Genomic DNA, 17609 nt, shown 5'->3' on the forward strand with positions numbered 1-17609 from the left:
CCCCCGCCACCCCTCCGCCCCCAGCCCCTCCCCACCTGCTTGCCCGTGGCGTTTTCCGGAACGGCCTCCTGTAGCTCCCTGCTCTGTGTCCTCCGCGGCGGGCTGGTCTCGCTAACCCGACGGACGGACGGCTCGAGGGTCACTGGCCCATCTCCGCCTCTCGGGCGCCGCGGCCGGGCCCTCGGCTCCCGCGCCCGCGCGAGACCCAGACGCCCCTGGCGCCCAATCGCCGGGCCCCCGGGACACGCAGCGGGGCCAGGACCCGGCAGGCGGCAGCGGGAAAGCTGCCGGCGCCTTGGCTGGCGCGAGGGGCGAAGCCAGGGACCACAGGTCTCGGCAGGTGGCCCGACCGGTCCAGGGAGACCCCTGCCCCCTCCCGCCCGCACCCCCAGCCCCGGCCCCAGCCCCAGCCCCCACCGGCGGCCCCAGCTCGGGAGGGACCAAGGGGCGGCTTGGGGGCCGCGACACTGTCGCGGCCGAAGCCAGGCTGCGGGAGAGTCGAAGCGCGTGCGGGGGCCGGCGGCGGGGCTGTGCGCCCGCGGCCACGGCGGGAGGGAGGCGGCCCCAGCCACCGAGGAAGAGGGGAAGCGAGGCGAGCGTCCGAGGAGGAGGGGAGACGCCAGGGGGCGAGCGGGGGCCGAAAGGTCTGCATTGGCAGGGGTGGAGGGAGCGTGGCAGGGTCAGGGCTGGACGTGGCGGGTGGCCTTGTCGGGAGGCCGAGGCCAGGGGGCGAGGGGCAAAGCGAGCGAGCTCCGGCGCGGGCTAAAAGTGTGCGTGGTGGGGGGAGGAGTCACGGCCGCCCGCGCCGCGCCGGGGAGGCGGAGGTCGGGCGGTCGGCAGGCGGGCAGGCGGAGAGGAAGAAGAAAGGCTTCCCTGACCGGGAATCGAACCCGGGCCGCGGCGGTGAGAGCGCCGAATCCTAACCACTAGACCACCAGGGAGCGTCGGGCTTCGCGCCTCGCCTGCGCCTCCTGGACCCGGGGCCCGCAGCCCGCCCGCTCGCCGCTCCCTCGCCGCCGGGGCCCCCTGCCTTGCGCAGGCCGGCCGCCCGCCGCCCCGGCCCAGGCACGCGCCCTCGCCGGCTTCCTGCTCGCCGCGCCCTCAAAACGCTGCGCGCGCCTCCTGCCCGCACGCACGCGCGCGCACACACACACACGCACAGCCGCACGCCCGCCGCCCGCCGCCCGCCGCCCGCCTGCGGGGCGGGAGACCGCAGCTCGGCAAAAGGTCGGTCCGCTGCGTTGGCCGGGAATCGAACCCCGGGTCAACTGCTTGGAAGGCAGCTATGCTCACCACTATACCACCAACGCCGCACAGCCCGGCCTGCCCCGAGACGCCGGCCCGGGGCTCGCGCCACAGCCGTCCCGCCGCCGCCGCCGCCGCCGCCTGGCGCAGCCCTGCTCCGACGCCCCGCCCGCCCGCAGCGCGGCGCTGCCACCGGCGCCACCAACCGCCGCCCCGCGCCAGCGCCAGCGCCGCGCCCGACGCGGCAGCCCTCGTCCGCCGGGACGGACCGCCTCTGGGGGGCGCCCTCGCTGCCACTCCACCAAGCGACCGCCATTCCGACGCCGACCGCCCCGCCAAAGCCCCGGCCGGGCGCCCGCCCTCCACCGGCCGGCTCGCCCCAGCCCTTCTCCACCGGCTGCTCGGCGAGGCAGCTGCGCGCACCGAGAGGGGACCCACCCGCCGCCCGTCCCGGCAGCTGTGCAGCTGTGCAGCTGTGCAGCTGTGCAGCTGTGCAGCGCGCGTCGCGCGTCGCGTCGCAGGGAGCCCCCGTGCGCCAGCCGCTGGGGGCGGGCCGCTCGTCGGGCGCTGCGGGGAGCAGAGGAAGCCTTGGCTCGGCCGTGCCGAACGACCGCCGCCCGACGGCGAGGGGGCCTCGGGGAGGGGTCCCCGTGGGCAGGCCGGGCACGGGTTGGCGGCCTGCGCCTGGCTGCAGGGCGGGGCAGGGCGAAGAAGCGCCCTCGGGGGCAAGCGGCAGGACGCAGAGCGGCGCCAGCCACCAAAAAGGGACGTCTTGCCTCCCCGTCGGGGAATCGAACCCCGGTCTCCCGCCCGTGACAGGCGGGGATACTCACCACTATACTAGACGAGGACGGCGGCGGCCGCCCTGGCGCACGACCGCTCTCCGGCTGCCTGCCGACGCCGACCCCCGCCCTCGAGGCCCTGCCCGCCACCGGTGCCCGGCACGTGTGCCCCATCCGACCCGACAGCCAAACGACCGCGTCATCCAGCAAAGCGGACCGCGACCCGCACCCGGACCCGCACACGACCCGACCCCGGCCGCGCGCCCGGCCCTGGCGGCGGCGGCGGCGGCGGCGGCTGGAAATGCCGAGTCTGCGCCGCCTCTTGCCTCCCGTGCGGAGATCGCGCCGCGAGGAAGAGGCCCTTGTCGAGAGGGCCAGCGAGGCGGCGAGGAGAAGGGGGGCGCGCGCCGGGCCGCGTCCTCTGCCCGGCCGGCGCCCGGGGTGGGCGACGGGGCGGCGGCGGCGGTGGAGCCGGGCGAGTCCGCTGGCCTTGCTCCCCGTCGGCCGGCGCACGCGTCCCGTCCGTGGCGCGCCCGCGGACGCGCCCGCCAGGCGCCGCGGGCGGCCAGAAAGGGCCCCGCCGGCCGCGTCGGCTCCCAGCCAGGCGAGCGGCCACGCGCCCAGGCCCGCCGTCAGGATGGCCGAGCGGTCTAAGGCGCTGCGTTCAGGTCGCAGTCTCCCCTGGAGGCGTGGGTTCGAATCCCACTCCTGACACGCCGACCTTTTGGCCCGCCCAACCAACGCCCGCCTCCCGGGCCTCCCGCACACCCGAGCGCCGCCCTTGGCCGCCTTCCTGGCCGGCCCGGGCTGGCGCTCCGGCCTGTGGCCGCCGCGCCAAACTCCAGGCCCCTACACGCACGCCTCTCGACCCCACCAGCTTCTCACGCCCGCCGCTGCGCGGGCCTGCGCACTCAGCCCAGGAGGCTGCCCCAGCGCCTCGAACCCACTGGCAACCGGCCTTCCCGACACAGCGCGCGCGCCCCCACCCACTCACTCACACACCCTTCGCACCGGACCCCACACGCGGGGGCTTCAGGACTTCGCGCCACATCGTTCCTCGCCTGCTCTCCCCTTCCCCTCGCACACGAGCCCCCCCATTAGGGGGTTGTGTCCTCCTCCCCTCCCCCCCACTCGCGCTCCCACTCCCACTCCCCCTCCCCCACCCCACCCCACCCCACCCCACCCCACCCCACCCGACCCTGCGTGTGCAAAACCCTCCAAGGGTCACCCTCCGACTCCTGCCTGGCGCACAGCGCCTCGCTCTTGGAGCGCCACGCCTGCGCAACGGGCGGCACACCGTCCAACACGCTGGCCTTTCCCACAGCCCCCCGCCGCCCGGCCCGTCCATCCTCTCCACACCCTGCTCAGGTCGCCGTCCCCCATCTCGCTGGCCTGTGGTGCCCACCACGACTTTTCACCTCGGGGCCTCGCCCGGGCCACACATGCCTGCCTCCCGGGCCCCACGCAGCCCGGCCTTCTGCTCGCCAGCCCAGCACAGCGCCCTCCCTGCACGGGGCCTGCCTGGCACGCGGGCCCAACCCGGCAAGCTGGCTCCGGGGAGCAGCGAGCCGAAGCCCTGGATCCCCGTCGCCCACACGCAACGTCGGGCCCACGGCCGGGGCCAAGCCCCGTCTGCACGCGCCAAGGCGCTCGGGGACCCAAACCCACGACCACACGACGGCGCGCCTCCTCCGCGGGCGGCCCGCCAGCCGGCAGCCACTCTGCCAAAGCGCGCCCGCCATCCAAGAACGCGCTCCTGCCTCGCCACCAAGGCACCCCGGAGCCGGACCCTTGCGGGCGAGCCGTCGGCCAGAGCGCAGGCGCCAGGCTCAGGCCCCTCGGGTCTCTTGGCATGAGCGCCGCTGAGCGGCGGGCGGCCGAGGCGGCGCTCCCCAGCCTGCGGCTCCCACGGCCGCCCCCACGCACGGCCCTCCCACCCCAGCCCTGCCCTGCACGGCCCTGCCCTGCCCTGCCCTGCCCCTCGCCCGGCAGGCCGCGCCGTTGGCGCCCGCGCACGGCCACGCGCCCAGCGCACCCGAGGGGAAGCCCGCCGCCCAGGGGACTTGGGCACGGGCCCGTGGGTCGTCGAAGGGAACGTCGCCCGCCACACATCGCCGCCCCTCGTTGTCATCCGAGCGCGGGCCAGGCTGGGCGCGGCTCCTGGCTTCCTCTGGCGACGCCGGCAGGGTCGCGGCGGCCCTGGGCCGGACACAAGGCGCGGCATGGGCCGAGGCCGCCCCGCTCTGTCGCGGCTCCTCCCGCGCCTCGGCGCACAGGTGCCACCGCGCTCCCCGTGTCTCCCTGCACCGCACCCCCTCCGACCGCGCCTGCCCCCCCCGCCCGCCCCCGAGCGCCCTCCAGGGCCCCGCAGGGCCGTGACCAGTGTCGGGCGGCTGGTGGCGAGCGCCGCTGGGGCGGCGCCTGGTGGCGCCGGCCACCGGTGCATGGGTGGTTCGTGGTGAGATTTCTCGCCTGCCACGCGGGAGGCCCGGGTTCGATTCCCGGCCCATGCAGCGCCCCGTCCCCTTTTGGTCCCGCGGCCCCGACGTCCAGCTTAGGCTGCCTCTCTCCTGCGCTCGAGGCCGCCGCCACACACCAACACCTTCCGCCCGCCCCGGGCCCTCGCTCTCGCCCTGGAGACAAAAGTCCCCCCCCACCCCCGCCAAACACGCACCCCGGGAACCAAACGCCCGGCCCCCAACCCCCCGTGCCCTGACACATTCACGGCCCAGCCACTCTCGTGCCCGCGCACCTTCCTCCTTGTCCCTCTTCTCTTCCTTCCCGTGACCCCGCTCGAGTCACGCGTTTCCCTTCGAGGGACACTCTCCCGCAGCACACGCGGGCCCATGCACGCCCCACCTCCTCACGCTCCGCCACCTTTCCCCGCTCTCCGGCTCGCCCTGACCCCGGCCGGCAAGTTACGCGGCGTTGGCACTGCCGGCAGGAAGGAACGTGCCGCTCCTACGGGTGACCCACCGCCTTCTCCCGGAGGGTCCCAGTGTCCTGGTGGCGCGCCCTCGAGTCTTTCCAAAGAGTTCCGCGAGATCGTCACCATGCACGCCCGCCGTGTGTTCACCTGATCCCGCTCGGCCGCCATCGGTTGCCAACGCTCGCCGGCCCCTCCACCACCGAAACCACCTGCGCCGCCACCGCCACCCAGTCCACCCACCCCGCCCCTCCCCCCCCCCACCCCGGCGCCAGCACCAAGTCCACCACGGGTCAGCACCGGCACCACGACGAATCCTCGCCGCCACCCCCGCCCCCAGGACGCCCCGAGGACACTGCCAAGTCCGCCGCCACCCCAGCCTGCAAGCCCCAAGCCGCACCCCCAGCCCCAGCCCCTCCACCTCCACCCTCACCACCCCCCTACTGCCCCAACACCCCGACGCCTGTCAGGCCCCTCCTCCCCGCGCCCCCACTTTCCAAATCCTTCCCGGCCGGGGATCCTCCGTTCCGTTGGTCCCTTTGGCCTCTTCTCAACTCAACCCCCAACGCACACCCGAGACGCGACTCTCCGTCCCCAGGACAGGTCGTTTCTGTCTCTGGGGCAGTGGCATTCCCCGCCCTTGCCCGCTCCCCACCCCTCCTCTCACCCTACTCCTTAGCCTCACCACCTCGCAGCGCAGCACAGCACAGCCAGTCTCGCCCGCCGGCGTCCTCTCCCACCGCAGGGGCTTCCGTCTTCCTCGCACCGGAGCCCACTGCCCCTGCTTGCCACCCGCCGCTCCTTACCGCCTCCAGGCACCCCCGCCCCACCATCCGCCAACAACCCCGCGGACCCTATGGTCCTCTCTCGCACGACCCGCCCCGAGGACTCGCTTCCCCCGGCCCTGTCCCCCCCCGCCCCCCCGCCTCAGGCCCCTCGTCCCCACCCCAACCCTAGATCTCACCCGCCGCCACCCGTGCCGGCCAAGGGGCCTGGCCGCCCGGAGCCCCTGCCTGAGCGGCCCGTTCCCGCAAGCCCCGCACCTCCTCCGGGCCCGCGGCGCTCCGCTCGCACACCCGGGACTCCTCCTCACGCCACCCACCGCGCGGCTCACCGCCGTGCCCTCTTCCTGGGGTCACTTGGCCCTGTGCCCTGACCCGCGTGGGGGGCCACCCACCGGGACCGACGCCTCCATCCCGCACCGTCTCCCGCCCCCGCACGCGCACGCCCAGCACCCCGGCCGGGCCCGTGGGGGAACTTCCCGCGCTCACGGGGCGCACCCCTATGCCCACGGGGGCGCCTTGGCACAGGGGAGAACGGCTCCGTCAAAGTCCAGCGTGGGGCCCGCGGCAGCTTCCTGCCGCTCATCGGCTCGGCCCTCCCCTCTGCCTCGGCCGGAACCGGTCCCTGGACAGATACTCAGCTCCGCTGGCTGACGGCGGCGCGCCCGTCGTGGCGGCAAGGGGCCGGAGAGCTGCCATCTCCTTTGGGGAGCACCCGCAGGAGAAGATGGATGCGGGGCTGGAGAGAGGGATGGCGTGGGTGGACGCCGAGGCGGGAAGGGGAACGCCGTCCAAAGTCCCATCTCGGTGTGGGGAGGGGCGCGGGGGAGGCAAGAGTTCCGGGGAACGCCCTGGCCACTTGGCCATAGGACGCGGAGCGTCGCTGAGGCCACTGGAAGAAAACGCTGGCCAAGCGTCGCCCCACCCCACCCCCGCCATCCCTCCGCCCCCAGCCCCTCCCCACCTGCTTGCCCGTGGCGTTTTCCGGAACGGCCTCCTGTAGCTCCCTGCTCTGTGTCCTCCGCGGCGGGCTGGTCTCGCTAGCCCGACGGACGGACGGCTCGAGGGTCACTGGCCCATCTCCGCCTCTCGGGCGCCGCGGCCGGGCCCTCGGCTCCCGCGCCCGCGCGAGACCCAGACGCCCCTGCGCCCAATCGCCGGGCCCCCGGGACACGCAGCGGGGCCAGGACCCGGCAGGCGGCGGCGGGAAAGCTGCCGGCGCCTTGGCTGGCGCGAGGGGCGAAGCCAGGGACCACAGGTCTCGGCAGGTGGCCCGACCGGTCCAGGGAGACCCCTGCCCCCTCCCGCCCGCACCCCCAGCCCCGGCCCCAGCCCCAGCCCCCACCGGCGGCCCCAGCTCGGGAGGGACCAAGGGGCGGCTTGGGGGCCGCGACACTGTCGCGGCCGAAGCCAGGCTGCGGGAGAGTCGAAGCGCGTGCGGGGGCCGGCGGCGGGGCTGTGCGCCCGCGGCCACGGCGGGAGGGAGGCGGCCCCAGCCACCGAGGAAGAGGGGAAGCGAGGCGAGCGTCCGAGGAGGAGGAGGGGAGACGCCCAGGGGGCGAGCGGGGGCCGAAAGGTCTGCCGTTGGCAGGGGTGGAGGGAGCGTGGCAGGGTCAGGGCTGGACGTGGCGGGTGGCCTTGTCGGGAGGCCGAGGCCAGGGGGCGAGGGGCGAAGCGAGCGAGCTCCGGCGCGGGCTAAAAGTGTGCGTGGTGGGGGGAGGGGTCGCGGCCGCCCGCGCCGCGCCGGGGAGGCGGAGGTCGGGCGGTCGGCAGGCGGGCAGGCGGAGAGGAAGAAGAAAGGCTTCCCTGACCGGGAATCGAACCCGGGCCGCGGCGGTGAGAGCGCCGAATCCTAACCACTAGACCACCAGGGAGCGTCGGGCTTCGCGCCTCGCCTGCGCCTCCTGGACCCGGGGCCCGCAGCCCGCCCGCTCGCCGCTCCCTCGCCGCCGGGGCCCCCTGCCTTGCGCAGGCCAGCCGCCCGCCGCCCCGGCCCAGGCACGCGCCCTCGCCGGCTTCCTGCTCGCCGCGCCCTCAAAACGCTGCGCGCGCCTCCTGCCCGCACGCACGCGCGCGCGCACACACACACGCACAGCCGCACGCCCGCCGCCCGCCGCCCGCCGCCCGCCTGCGGGGCGGGAGGGCCCCGCAGCTCGGCAAAAGGTCGGTCCGCTGCGTTGGCCGGGAATCGAACCCGGGTCAACTGCTTGGAAGGCAGCTATGCTCACCACTATACCACCAACGCCGCACAGCCCGGCCTGCCCCGAGACGCCGGCCCGGGGCTCGCGCCACAGCCGTCCCGCCGCCGCCGCCGCCGCCTGGCGCAGCCCTGCTCCGACGCCCCGCCCGCCCGCAGCGCGGCGCTGCCACCGGCGCCACCAACCGCCGCCCCGCGCCAGCGCCAGCGCCGCGCCCGACGCGGCAGCCCTCGTCCGCCGGGACGGACCGCCTCTGGGGGGCGCCCTCGCTGCCACTCCACCAAGCGACCGCCATTCCGACGCCGACCGCCCCGCCAAAGCCCCGGCCGGGCGCCCGCCCTCCACCGGCCGGCTCGCCCCAGCCCTTCTCCACCGGCTGCTCGGCGAGGCAGCTGCGCGCACCGAGAGGGGACCCACCCGCCGCCCGTCCCGGCAGCTGTGCAGCTGTGCAGCTGTGCAGCTGTGCAGCTGTGCGCAGCGCGCGTCGCGCGTCGCGTCGCAGGGAGCCCCGTGCGCCAGCCGCTGGGGGCGGGCCGCTCGTCGGGCGCTGCGGGGAGCAGAGGAAGCCTTGGCTCGGCCGTGCCGAACGACCGCCGCCCGACGGCGAGGGGGCCTCGGGGAGGGGTCCCCGTGGGCAGGCCGGGCACGGGTTGGCGGCCTGCGCCTGGCTGCAGGGCGGGGCAGGGCGAAGAAGCGCCCTCGGGGGCAAGCGGCAGGACGCAGAGCGGCGCCAGCCACCAAAAAGGGACGTCTTGCCTCCCCGTCGGGGAATCGAACCCCGGTCTCCCGCGTGACAGGCGGGGATACTCACCACTATACTAACGAGGACGGCGGCGGCCGCCCTGGCGCACGACCGCTCTCCGGCTGCCTGCCGACGCCGACCCCCGCCCTCGAGGCCCTGCCCGCCACCGGTGCCCGGCACGTGTGCCCCATCCGACCCGACAGCCAAACGACCGCGTCATCCAGCAAAGCGGACCGCGACCCGCACCCGGACCCGCACACGACCCCGACCCCGGCCGCGCGCCCGGCCCTGGCGGCGGCGGCGGCGGCGGCGGCTGGAAATGCCGAGTCTGCGCCGCCTCTTGCCTCCCGTGCGGAGATCGCGCCGCGAGGAAGAGGCCCTCTCGAGAGGGCCAGCGAGGCGGCGAGGAGAAGCGGGGCGCGCGCCGGGCCGCGTCCTTGTCCCGGCCGGCGCCCGGGGTGGGCGACGGGGCGGCGGCGGCGGTGGAGCCGGGCGAGTCCGCTGGCCTTGCTCCCCGTCGGCCGGCGCGCGCGTCCCGTCCGTGGCGCGCCCACAAAGACGCCCGCCAGGCGCCGCGGGCGGCCAAGGGCCCCGCCGGCCGCGTCGGCTCCCAGCCAGGCGAGCGGCCACGCGCCCAGGCCCGCCGTCAGGATGGCCGAGCGGTCTAAGGCGCTGCGTTCAGGTCGCAGTCTCCCCTGGAGGCGTGGGTTCGAATCCCACTCCTGACACGCCGACCTTTTGGCCCGCCCAACCAACGCCCGCCTCCCGGGCCTCCCGCACACCCGAGCGCCGCCCTTGGCCGCCTTCCTGGCCGGCCCGGGCTGGCGCTCCGGCCTGTGGCCGCCGCGCCAAACTCCAGGCCCCTACACGCACGCCTCTCGACCCCATCAGCTTCTCACGCCCGCCGCTGCGCGGGCCTGGCGCACTCAGCCCAGGAGGCTGCCCCAGCGCCTCGAACCCACTGGCAACCGGCCTTCCCGACACAGCGCGCGCGCCCCCGCCCACTCACTCACACACCCTTCGCACCGGACCCCACACGCGGGGGCTTCAGGACTTCGCGCCACATCGTTCCTCGCCTGCTCTCCCCTTCCCCCTCCGCACACGAGCCCCCCCCCCCATTAGGGGGTTGTGTAGCCCTCCCTCCCACTCGCGCTCCCACTCCCACTCCCCCTCCCCCACCCCACCCCACCCCACCCCACCCCACCCCCGACCCTGCGTGTGCAAAACCCTCCAAGGGTCACCCTCCGACTTCTGCCTGGCGCACAGCGCCTCGCTCTTGGAGCGCCACGCCTGCGCAACGGGCGGCACACCGTCCAACACGCTGGCCTTTCCCACAGCCCCCGGCCGCCCGGCCCGTCCATCCTCTCCACACCCTGCTCAGGTCGCCGTCCCCATCTCGCTGGCCTGTGGTGCCCACCACGACTTTTCACCTCGGGGCCTCGCCCGGGCCACACATGCCTGCCTCCCGGGCCCCACGCAGCCCGGCCTTCTGCTCGCCAGCCCACCACAGCGCCCTCCCTGCACGGGGCCTGCCTGGCACGCGGGCCCAACCCGGCAAGCTGGCTCCGGGGAGCAGCGAGCCGAAGCCCTGGATCCCCGTCGCCCACACGCAACGTCGGGCCCACGGCCGGGGCCAAGCCCCGTCTGCACGCGCCAAGGCGCCTCGGGGACCCAAACCCACGACCACACGACGGCGCGCCTCCTCCGCGGGCGGCCCGCCAGCCGGCAGCCACTCTGCCAAAGCGCGCCCGCCATCCAAGAACGCGCTCCTGCCTCGCCACCAAGGCACCCCGGAGCCGGACCCTTGCGGGCGAGCCGTCGGCCAGAGCGCAGGCGCCAGGCTCAGGCCCCTCGGGTCTCTTGGCATGAGCGCCGCTCAGCGGCGGGCGGCCGAGGCGGCGCTCCCCAGCCTGCGGCTCCCACGGCCGCCCCCACGCCACGGCCCTCCCACCCAGCCCTGCCCTGCACGGCCCTGCCCTGCCCTGCCCTGCCCTCGCCCGGCAGGCCGCGCCGTTGGCGCCCGCGCACGGCCACGCGCCCAGCGCACCCGAGGGGAAGCCCGCCGCCCAGGGGACTTGGGCACGGGCCCGTGGGTCGTCGAAGGGAACGTCGCCCGCCACACATCGCCGCCCCTCGTTGTCATCCGAGCGCGGGCCAGGCTGGGCGCGGCTCCTGGCTTCCTCTGGCGACGCCGGCAGGGTCGCGGCGGCCCTGGGCCGGACACAAGGCGCGGCATGGGCCGAGGCCGCCCCGCTCGGTCGCGGCTCCTCCGCGCCTCGGCGCACAGGTGCCACCGCGCCTCCGTGTCTCCCTGCACCGCACCCCCTCCGACCGCGCCTGCCCCCCCCCCCCGCCCGCCCCCGAGCGCCCTCCAGGGCCCCGCAGGGCCGTGACCAGTGTCGGGCGGCTGGTGGCGAGCGCCGCTGGGGCGGCGCCTGGTGGCGCCGGCCACCGGTGCATGGGTGGTTCAGTGGTAGAATTCTCGCCTGCCACGCGGGAGGCCCGGGTTCGATTCCCGGCCCATGCAGCACCCCGTCCCCTTTTGGTCCCGCGGCCCCGACGTCCAGCTTAGGCTGCCTCTCTCCTGCGCTCGAGGCCGCCGCCACACACCAACACCTTCCGCCCGCCCCGGGCCCTCGCTCTCGCCCTGGAGACAAAAGTCCCCCCCCACCCCCGCCAAACACGCACCCCGGGAACCAAACGCCCGCCCCCCAACCCCCCGTGCCCTGACACATTCACGGCCCAGCCACTCTCGTGCCCGCGCACCTTCCTTCCTTGTCCCTCTTCTCTTCCTTCCCGTGACCCCGCTCGAGTCACGCGTTTCCCTTCGAGGGACACTCTCCCGCAGCACACGCGGGCCCATGCACGCCCCACCTCCTCACGCTCCGCCACCTTTCCCCGCTCTCCGGCTCGCCCTGACCCCGGCCGGCAAGTTACGCGGCGTTGGCACTGCCGGCAGGAAGGAACGTGCCGCTCCTACGGGTGACCCACCGCCTTCTCCCGGAGGGTCCCAGTGTCCTGGTGGCGCGCCCTCGAGTCTTTCCAAAGAGTTCCGCGAGATCGTCACCATGCACGCCCGCCGTGTGTTCACCTGATCCCGCTCGGCCGCCATCGGTTGCCAACGCTCGCCGGCCCCTCCACCACCGAAACCACCTGCGCCGCCACTGCCACCCAGTCCACCCACCCCGCCCCTCCCCCCCCCACCCCGGCGCCAGCACCAAGTCCACCACGGGTCAGCACCGGCACCACGACGAATCCTCGCCGCCACCCCCGCCCCCAGGACGCCCCGAGGACACTGCCAAGTCCGCCGCCACCCCAGCCTGCAAGCCCCAAGCCGCACCCCCAGCCCCAGCCCCTCCACCTCCACCCTCACCACCCCCCTACTGCCCCAACACCCCGACGCCTGTCAGGCCCCTCCTCCCCGCGCCCCCACTTTCCAAATCCTTCCCGGCCGGGGATCCTCCGTTCCGTTGGTCCCTTTGGCCTCTTCTCAACTCAACCCCCAACGCACACCCGAGACGCGACTCTCCGTCCCCAGGACAGGTCGTTTCTGTCTCTGGGGCAGTGGCATTCCCCGCCCTTGCCCGCTCCCCACCCCTCCTCTCACCCTACTCCTTAGCCTCACCACCTCGCAGCGCAGCACAGCACAGCCAGTCTCGCCCGCCGGCGTCCTCTCCCACCGCAGGGGCTTCCGTCTTCCTCGCACCGGAGCCCACTGCCCCTGCTTGCCACCCGCCGCTCCTTACCGCCTCCAGGCACCCCCGCCCCACCATCCGCCAACAACCCCGCGGACCCTATGGTCCTCTCTCGCACGACCCGCCCCGAGGACTCGCTTCCCCCGGCCCTGTCCCCCCCCGCCCCCCCGCCTCAGGCCCCTCGTCCCCACCCCAACCCTAGATCTCACCCGCCGCCACCCGTGCCGGCCAAGGGGCCTGGCCGCCCGGAGCCCCTGCCTGAGCGGCCCGTTCCCGCAAGCCCCGCACCTCCTCCGGGCCCGCGGCGCTCCGCTCGCACACCCGGGACTCCTCCTCACGCCACCCACCGCGCGGCTCACCGCCGTGCCCTCTTCCTGGGGTCACTTGGCCCTGTGCCCTGACCCGCGTGGGGGGCCACCCACCGGGACCGACGCCTCCATCCCGCACCGTCTCCCGCCCCCGCACGCGCACGCCCAGCACCCCGGCCGGGCCCGTGGGGGAACTTCCCGCGCTCACGGGGCGCACCCCTATGCCCACGGGGGCGCCTTGGCACAGGGGAGAACGGCTCCGTCAAAGTCCAGCGTGGGGCCCGCGGCAGCTTCCTGCCGCTCATCGGCTCGGCCCTCCCCTCTGCCTCGGCCGGAACCGGTCCCTGGACAGATACTCAGCTCCGCTGGCTGACGGCGGCGCGCCCGTCGTGGCGGCAAGGGGCCGGAGAGCTGCCATCTCCTTTGGGGAGCACCCGCAGGAGAAGATGGATGCGGGGCTGGAGAGAGGGATGGCGTGGGTGGACGCCGAGGCGGGAAGGGGAACGCCGTCCAAAGTCCCATCTCGGTGTGGGGAGGGGCGCGGGGGAGGCAAGAGTTCCGGGGAACGCCCTGGCCACTTGGCCATAGGACGCGGAGCGTCGCTGAGGCCACTGGAAGAAAACGCTGGCCAAGCGTCGCCCCACCCCACCCCCGCCATCCCTCCGCCCCCAGCCCCTCCCCACCTGCTTGCCCGTGGCGTTTTCCGGAACGGCCTCCTGTAGCTCCCTGCTCTGTGTCCTCCGCGGCGGGCTGGTCTCGCTAGCCCGACGGACGGACGGCTCGAGGGTCACTGGCCCATCTCCGCCTCTCGGGCGCCGCGGCCGGGCCCTCGGCTCCCGCGCCCGCGCGCCCAGACGCCCCTGGCGCCCAATCGCCGGGCCCCCGGGACACGCAGCGGGGCCAGGACCCGGCAGGCGGCGGCGGGAAAGCTGCCGGCGCCTTGGCTGGCGCGAGGGGCGAAGCCAGGGACCACAGGTCTCGGCAGGTGGCCCGACCGGTCCAGGGAGACCCCTGCCCCCTCCCGCCCGCACCCCCAGCCCCGGCCCCAGCCCCAGCCCCCACCGGCGGCCCCAGCTCGGGAGGGACCAAGGGGCGGCTTGGGGGCCGCGACACTGTCGCGGCCGAAGCCAGGCTGCGGGAGAGTCGAAGCGCGTGCGGGGGCCGGCGGCGGGGCTGTGCGCCCGCGGCCACGGCGGGAGGGAGGCGGCCCCAGCCACCGAGGAAGAGGGGAAGCGAGGCGAGCGTCCGAGGAGGAGGAGGGGAGACGCCCAGGGGGCGAGCGGGGGCCGAAAGGTCTGCCGTTGGCAGGGGTGGAGGGAGCGTGGCAGGGTCAGGGCTGGACGTGGCGGGTGGCCTTGTCGGGAGGCCGAGGCCAGGGGGCGAGGGGCGAAGCGAGCGAGCTCCGGCGCGGGCTAAAAGTGTGCGTGGTGGGGGGAGGGGTCGCGGCCGCCCGCGCCGCGCCGGGGAGGCGGAGGTCGGGCGGTCGGCAGGCGGGCAGGCGGAGAGGAAGAAGAAAGGCTTCCCTGACCGGGAATCGAACCCGGGCCGCGGCGGTGAGAGCGCCGAATCCTAACCACTAGACCACCAGGGAGCGTCGGGCTTCGCGCCTCGCCTGCGCCTCCTGGACCCGGGGCCCGCAGCCCGCCCGCTCGCCGCTCCCTCGCCGCCGGGGCCCCCTGCCTTGCGCAGGCCAGCCGCCCGCCGCCCCGGCCCAGGCACGCGCCCTCGCCGGCTTCCTGCTCGCCGCGCCCTCAAAACGCTGCGCGCGCCTCCTGCCCGCACGCACGCGCGCGCGCACACACACACGCACAGCCGCACGCCCGCCGCCCGCCGCCCGCCGCCCGCCTGCGGGGCGGGAGGGCCCCGCAGCTCGGCAAAAGGTCGGTCCGCTGCGTTGGCCGGGAATCGAACCCGGGTCAACTGCTTGGAAGGCAGCTATGCTCACCACTATACCACCAACGCCGCACAGCCCGGCCTGCCCCGAGACGCCGGCCCGGGGCTCGCGCCACAGCCGTCCCGCCGCCGCCGCCGCCGCCTGGCGCAGCCCTGCTCCGACGCCCCGCCCGCCCGCAGCGCGGCGCTGCCACCGGCGCCACCAACCGCCGCCCCGCGCCAGCGCCAGCGCCGCGCCCGACGCGGCAGCCCTCGTCCGCCGGGACGGACCGCCTCTGGGGGGCGCCCTCGCTGCCACTCCACCAAGCGACCGCCATTCCGACGCCGACCGCCCCGCCAAAGCCCCGGCCGGGCGCCCGCCCTCCACCGGCCGGCTCGCCCCAGCCCTTCTCCACCGGCTGCTCGGCGAGGCAGCTGCGCGCACCGAGAGGGGACCCACCCGCCGCCCGTCCCGGCAGCTGTGCAGCTGTGCAGCTGTGCAGCTGTGCAGCTGTGCAGCGCGCGTCGCGCGTCGCGTCGCAGGGAGCCCCGTGCGCCAGCCGCTGGGGGCGGGCCGCTCGTCGGGCGCTGCGGGGAGCAGAGGAAGCCTTGGCTCGGCCGTGCCGAACGACCGCCGCCCGACGGCGAGGGGGCCTCGGGGAGGGGTCCCCGTGGGCAGGCCGGGCACGGGTTGGCGGCCTGCGCCTGGCTGCAGGGCGGGGCAGGGCGAAGAAGCGCCCTCGGGGGCAAGCGGCAGGACGCAGAGCGGCGCCAGCCACCAAAAAGGGACGTCTTGCCTCCCCGTCGGGGAATCGAACCCCGGTCTCCCGCGTGACAGGCGGGGATACTCACCACTATACTAACGAGGACGGCGGCGGCCGCCCTGGCGCACGACCGCTCTCCGGCTGCCTGCCGACGCCGACCCCCGCCCTCGAGGCCCTGCCCGCCACCGGTGCCCGGCACGTGTGCCCCATCCGACCCGACAGCCAAACGACCGCGTCATCCAGCAAAGCGGACCGCGACCCGCACCCGGACCCGCACACGACCCCGACCCCGGCCGCGCGCCCGGCCCTGGCGGCGGCGGCGGCGGCGGCGGCTGGAAATGCCGAGTCTGCGCCGCCTCTTGCCTCCCGTGCGGAGATCGCGCCGCGAGGAAGAGGCCCTCTCGAGAGGGCCAGCGAGGCGGCGAGGAGAAGCGGGGCGCGCGCCGGGCCGCGTCCTTGTCCCGGCCGGCGCCCGGGGTGGGCGACGGGGCGGCGGCGGCGGTGGAGCCGGGCGAGTCCGCTGGCCTTGCTCCCCGTCGGCCGGCGCGCGCGTCCCGTCCGTGGCGCGCCCACAAAGACGCCCGCCAGGCGCCGCGGGCGGCCAAGGGCCCCGCCGGCCGCGTCGGCTCCCAGCCAGGCGAGCGGCCACGCGCCCAGGCCCGCCGTCAGGATGGCCGAGCGGTCTAAGGCGCTGCGTTCAGGTCGCAGTCTCCCCTGGAGGCGTGGGTTCGAATCCCACTCCTGACACGCCGACCTTTTGGCCCGCCCAACCAACGCCCGCCTCCCGGGCCTCCCGCACACCCGAGCGCCGCCCTTGGCCGCCTTCCTGGCCGGCCCGGGCTGGCGCTCCGGCCTGTGGCCGCCGCGCCAAACTCCAGGCCCCTACACGCACGCCTCTCGACCCCATCAGCTTCTCACGCCCGCCGCTGCGCGGGCCTGGCGCACTCAGCCCAGGAGGCTGCCCCAGCGCCTCGAACCCACTGGCAACCGGCCTTCCCGACACAGCGCGCGCGCCCCCGCCCACTCACTCACACACCCTTCGCACCGGACCCCACACGCGGGGGCTTCAGGACTTCGCGCCACATCGTTCCTCGCCTGCTCTCCCCTTCCCCCTCCGCACACGAGCCCCCCCCCCCATTAGGGGGTTGTGTAGCCCTCCCTCCCACTCGCGCTCCCACTCCCACTCCCCCTCCCCCACCCCACCCCACCCCACCCCACCCCACCCCACCCGACCCTGCGTGTGCAAAACCCTCCAAGGGTCACCCTCCGACTTCTGCCTGGCGCACAGCGCCTCGCTCTTGGAGCGCCACGCCTGCGCAACGGGCGGCACACCGTCCAACACGCTGGCCTTTCCCACAGCCCCCGGCCGCCCGGCCCGTCCATCCTCTCCACACCCTGCTCAGGTCGCCGTCCCCATCTCGCTGGCCTGTGGTGCCCACCACGACTTTTCACCTCGGGGCCTCGCCCGGGCCACACATGCCTGCCTCCCGGGCCCCACGCAGCCCGGCCTTCTGCTCGCCAGCCCACCACAGCGCCCTCCCTGCACGGGGCCTGCCTGGCACGCGGGCCCAACCCGGCAAGCTGGCTCCGGGGAGCAGCGAGCCGAAGCCCTGGATCCCCGTCGCCCACACGCAACGTCGGGCCCACGGCCGGGGCCAAGCCCCGTCTGCACGCGCCAAGGCGCCTCGGGGACCCAAACCCACGACCACACGACGGCGCGCCTCCTCCGCGGGCGGCCCGCCAGCCGGCAGCCACTCTGCCAAAGCGCGCCCGCCATCCAAGAACGCGCTCCTGCCTCGCCACCAAGGCACCCCGGAGCCGGACCCTTGCGGGCGAGCCGTCGGCCAGAGCGCAGGCGCCAGGCTCAGGCCCCTCGGGTCTCTTGGCATGAGCGCCGCTCAGCGGCGGGCGGCCGAGGCGGCGCTCCCCAGCCTGCGGCTCCCACGGCCGCCCCCACGCCACGGCCCTCCCACCCAGCCCTGCCCTGCACGGCCCTGCCCTGCCCTGCCCTGCCCTCGCCCGGCAGGCCGCGCCGTTGGCGCCCGCGCACGGCCACGCGCCCAGCGCACCCGAGGGGAAGCCCGCCGCCCAGGGGACTTGGGCACGGGCCCGTGGGTCGTCGAAGGGAACGTCGCCCGCCACACATCGCCGCCCCTCGTTGTCATCCGAGCGCGGGCCAGGCTGGGCGCGGCTCCTGGCTTCCTCTGGCGACGCCGGCAGGGTCGCGGCGGCCCTGGGCCGGACACAAGGCGCGGCATGGGCCGAGGCCGCCCCGCTCGGTCGCGGCTCCTCCGC

At 75.9% G+C, this 17609-nt stretch overlaps 12 non-coding genes across 12 annotated transcripts; 4 read left to right on the forward strand and 8 right to left on the reverse strand.

Annotated features, from left to right (window-relative positions):
* Window positions 1–869: 869 nt before the first annotated feature.
* TRNAE-CUC (transfer RNA glutamic acid (anticodon CUC)) lies at window positions 870–941 on the reverse strand. The gene has a single exon. It is a non-coding gene; the product is annotated as a tRNA-Glu (tRNA).
* Window positions 942–1237: 296 nt separating this feature from the next.
* Window positions 1238–1310, reverse strand: TRNAG-UCC (transfer RNA glycine (anticodon UCC)). The gene has a single exon. It is a non-coding gene; the product is annotated as a tRNA-Gly (tRNA).
* Window positions 1311–2658: 1348 nt separating this feature from the next.
* Window positions 2659–2741, forward strand: TRNAL-CAG (transfer RNA leucine (anticodon CAG)). Its single transcript has one exon. It is a non-coding gene; the product is annotated as a tRNA-Leu (tRNA).
* A 4796-nt stretch (window positions 2742–7537) lies between these two features.
* On the reverse strand, window positions 7538–7609 carry TRNAE-CUC (transfer RNA glutamic acid (anticodon CUC)). Its single transcript has one exon. It is a non-coding gene; the product is annotated as a tRNA-Glu (tRNA).
* A 299-nt stretch (window positions 7610–7908) lies between these two features.
* Window positions 7909–7980, reverse strand: TRNAG-UCC (transfer RNA glycine (anticodon UCC)). Its single transcript has one exon. It is a non-coding gene; the product is annotated as a tRNA-Gly (tRNA).
* Window positions 7981–8689: 709 nt separating this feature from the next.
* On the reverse strand, window positions 8690–8761 carry TRNAD-GUC (transfer RNA aspartic acid (anticodon GUC)). The gene has a single exon. It is a non-coding gene; the product is annotated as a tRNA-Asp (tRNA).
* A 559-nt stretch (window positions 8762–9320) lies between these two features.
* Window positions 9321–9403, forward strand: TRNAL-CAG (transfer RNA leucine (anticodon CAG)). Its single transcript has one exon. It is a non-coding gene; the product is annotated as a tRNA-Leu (tRNA).
* A 1728-nt stretch (window positions 9404–11131) lies between these two features.
* On the forward strand, window positions 11132–11202 carry TRNAG-GCC (transfer RNA glycine (anticodon GCC)). The gene has a single exon. It is a non-coding gene; the product is annotated as a tRNA-Gly (tRNA).
* Window positions 11203–14197: 2995 nt separating this feature from the next.
* TRNAE-CUC (transfer RNA glutamic acid (anticodon CUC)) lies at window positions 14198–14269 on the reverse strand. Its single transcript has one exon. It is a non-coding gene; the product is annotated as a tRNA-Glu (tRNA).
* A 299-nt stretch (window positions 14270–14568) lies between these two features.
* TRNAG-UCC (transfer RNA glycine (anticodon UCC)) lies at window positions 14569–14640 on the reverse strand. Its single transcript has one exon. It is a non-coding gene; the product is annotated as a tRNA-Gly (tRNA).
* Window positions 14641–15347: 707 nt separating this feature from the next.
* Window positions 15348–15419, reverse strand: TRNAD-GUC (transfer RNA aspartic acid (anticodon GUC)). Its single transcript has one exon. It is a non-coding gene; the product is annotated as a tRNA-Asp (tRNA).
* A 559-nt stretch (window positions 15420–15978) lies between these two features.
* On the forward strand, window positions 15979–16061 carry TRNAL-CAG (transfer RNA leucine (anticodon CAG)). The gene has a single exon. It is a non-coding gene; the product is annotated as a tRNA-Leu (tRNA).
* Window positions 16062–17609: the final 1548 nt, after the last annotated feature.

Source organism: Equus przewalskii, unplaced genomic scaffold (assembly GCF_037783145.1).
Source record: "Equus przewalskii isolate Varuska unplaced genomic scaffold, EquPr2 ChrUn-6, whole genome shotgun sequence".
Taxonomy (NCBI): domain Eukaryota; kingdom Metazoa; phylum Chordata; class Mammalia; order Perissodactyla; family Equidae; genus Equus; species Equus przewalskii.